Raw genomic sequence first — 3405 nt, forward strand, 5'->3', positions numbered from 1 at the left:
AAGGCCCGCGGCCGCAAAAAGGAAAAAAGCCTTTTTATATACCGGTACGAACCCATTTTTCCAAATGTTACAAAGCTTTATAGCCGGTTTTTCCAAACGTTGCTAAGCATTGGGGCGGCTTAACGAAATACCGTGGGCTACCGGTTACTTACGGGGTTGCACGCGCGGTACAAACGGTTTAGGACAAGCCGTATCGGGAAAGGGCAATATGTTAAAAGCACGGGCGAAACCGCCCGGCAAAAGGCGGGGGGCGTTAAAAAAACGGGTAAAACCGCCCGGCAAAAAAAAAAAAAGGGCGCTAATAATTAACCAAGCACGGATTTTTCCAAAAATATGCCGGCAAATTACCGGTATTGCGGCTAAAGCATAATAGCAAAGTTAAAAAATAAAATAAAGCTTAAATTGTACGAAAGCGCTTAAAGCGCGGAAAATTTAAAAAACCAACCCCGCATGCCCAAAAAAGCACGAAAAAAAGGAAAGTTAAAAAAGGAACAATTTTTGTTAGCGATAGCACTTTTGGTAAAAGATTTACGGAAGTTTAACAAAAGAAACATTGCATCCGGCCCGTAACCCGGTAATTACCCGCTTTTGCACCGATTAACCCTTAACAGTAAGCCATTTTTTCGAGCTTTACCCAAAGCCAGGCAGCAAGCAAAAAAATAAGGCCAAAAAGGGAAATAAAAAGGCTTTTCGTCGAAATAACCTTGCTTTTCGTAGCTTAACCTTTAAAAAAAAAGGAAATGGTAATAATAACGAAAAAAATTAAAAAAGTAGCATTAAAATCGCAATAATTTAAGGTTATTCCTTTTATAAAAATGCTTTTATCCATTAAATAATGGGTAAGGGCTAAGGTTAAAATGGAAAAAAAATAAATAAAAAAAAGGTGCGGCGTTTTTAAAAGCTGCACGCGTTATAATTAAATGCCGTTTTGTTATTTAAAGCCGGCATGCTTTATGCTTATTAATAAAAAAGGAATTTGCGTTGTGCTTTTATGCAAACGTTATACGTTTTTGGTATTTATTCCGAAATTTTTGGTTGCGTATTAAGCTTGCTAACCTATCCTTAAAGGAATTGTGCAATTTTAAAACAGCTTTAAATGTTTTAAATTTATAAAGCGGGAAAATTTTGGTAAGCCCGTTTGCTAGCATAAAAGCGGTTTTAAAATATACTACGTCGAACGTTTTTTTTTGGTACTTTTAGCGTAATTACATGTTTATAATATCCACGTGCTTTAAAGCCGTATTAATGCAAATGCTTTTTTCGATTATTAATTAAATCGTTTGTATGTTGTTACAACAAAGCTTCCAGGAAATATTAATTTTTAAGCGCAAATTTCGGAAAAGCTTTTGCATAGCAATAATTTCCTTTCCAAACTTTACAAGCGCTAAAAGCTTTGTTTTTGTAATAAACGTTGTAACGGTAACTTATTTCCTTACTTTTTATGCTACGGGCTTTTCGAATAAAAATATAACATATTTTTTAAACAACCTTTTCGTTTTTTTATCGTTAGCAAAAAAAGCGTTTAAAGCGAAAAGTAAATGGTTAAATTTTAAAACGTTCCTTAACCGGATGCAATAAAATTTCAACCTTTTTAAATACAAAAAAGTATGGTTTGCCGCTTTTAAATGCTTTTTACTTAAATTTGTAAAATATTTTAAAAATTTTGCGCTTGCAAAAGCAACGTTTGGGCGCATGGTAATGGCCGTATAAAGTATAAACTTAACTTTTTTTTGCATAATTAAAACTTTGGCGGGTATCGTTACCCCCGAATTTTTTTTAAGCGTTTAGCTAAGCAAAAAAAAAACGCTTTACGTTTTTGTTCCTAAAGTTAAAAGTATTAACGATTTTGTTAATGTAAAAATTATAATGCAAGGTTATTATTTATGCCTTTTTGTCCTTTACGATTTAAACCCCGAAAAAAACTTTAAATGGTTTTTTTTATTTTGTATTCCTTTTTAAAACCGTTTAATATTTTTGTTGCTATTTTTAAATGCGTAGCACGGTTAAGGATAATTATATCGTTAACGTACAAAAAAAAAAACTTTACATTTTGTGCTTATAAATAAACAAAGCTTTTCCGTTAACGGGGTAAGCTTTAACTTTTTAAAGGTTTTTTCGAAAGTTAAATATTACAATTTCGGTAAATTTCGTAGCCCGTATAAGGCTTTTTAAACCGGGTTACAAACCTTTTTTTGGTAATACCCAAAAAGGAATTTTACGTAAACGGGTATATAATTATTGCTAATTTTTGCGTAAAAAAAAGCTTTATTAACGTTAATTTAGTGCGTTTCGAAATTAAAGTAAACCATATGTTAAAGGTTAATTAGTGCAAAGGCGGGTGGTTACCGGGTTACGGGCCGGATGCAATGTTTCTTTTGTTAAGCCTCCGTTAATTTTTTACCAAAAGTATTATCGCCAACAAAAATTGTTTCTTTTTTAATTTCCCCCTTTTTCGTGCCCTTTCGGGCACGCGGGGTCGGTTTTATAAATTTTCCGCGCTTTATGCGCTTTCGTGCAATTTAAGCTTTACTTTATTTTTTAACTTTGCCGTTATGCTTTAGCCGCAATACCGGTAATTTGCCGGCATATTTTTGGGGGGGTTCGTGCCCGGTTAGCTGCTAGCGCCCCCTTTTTCCTTTTTTGCCGGGCGGTTTCGCCCGTACATTTAACATTTCCCGCTTTTTGCCGGGCGGTTTCGCCCGTAGTCCTAACACCATAATTGCTATTATAATTTTAAAATTTTTAATTGCAAACGTAACAATGTAAATCTTTTTTAAACCGTTGCGTTATTAATTATTTTTAATTACCGCGCGGAATTTATAATTTATAACGTAACCGTTTTCGTCGAATTTGTAAATAAATACCCAAGCAATATCGATCGCTTTGCTATTAAGCGAATTTTTCGGAATTTTTTCCCAAATTTTTTTTTTAATAGCTTATTAATTTTTTCGAAAGTAAATTGTTTAAATTCCTTTTTATGCGGGTACGTATTAAGCTTTTGTTAAAATTTCGGAATTTATTATAATTCGTTTTGGTGCAATTGCTTATTTTTTTTAAAGGTTATTGCGCTTTAATATTTTTATTACGGTAATTGCAATTATTTCGTAAACCGGGCAATGGTTAAAATTACTTTTTTTAATTGCCGTTTATTAATTAAGCAAATACGTATCGAAAAAAGCTTAATAGCTTTTGTTTATTAAGCTTGCTTTAAAAGCAACGTTTTTAATTTTCGGTTCGAAAGCGTTAAACGCTATCGTTAAGCCGTAATAAAAAATGGCGTTGTTAAAATTGTTGCATTGCTTGCTTTTTTTCTTTTTTCTTTTTTTCTTTTTTTTTTCTTTTTTTTTCCTTTTTTTTTCCTTTTTTTTCCTTTTTTTTTCCTTTTTTTTTTCCTTTTTTTTTTTG

Source organism: Gaeumannomyces tritici, assembly GCF_000145635.1.
Source record: "Gaeumannomyces tritici R3-111a-1 unplaced genomic scaffold supercont2.7, whole genome shotgun sequence".
NCBI classification, from domain to species: domain Eukaryota; kingdom Fungi; phylum Ascomycota; class Sordariomycetes; order Magnaporthales; family Magnaporthaceae; genus Gaeumannomyces; species Gaeumannomyces tritici.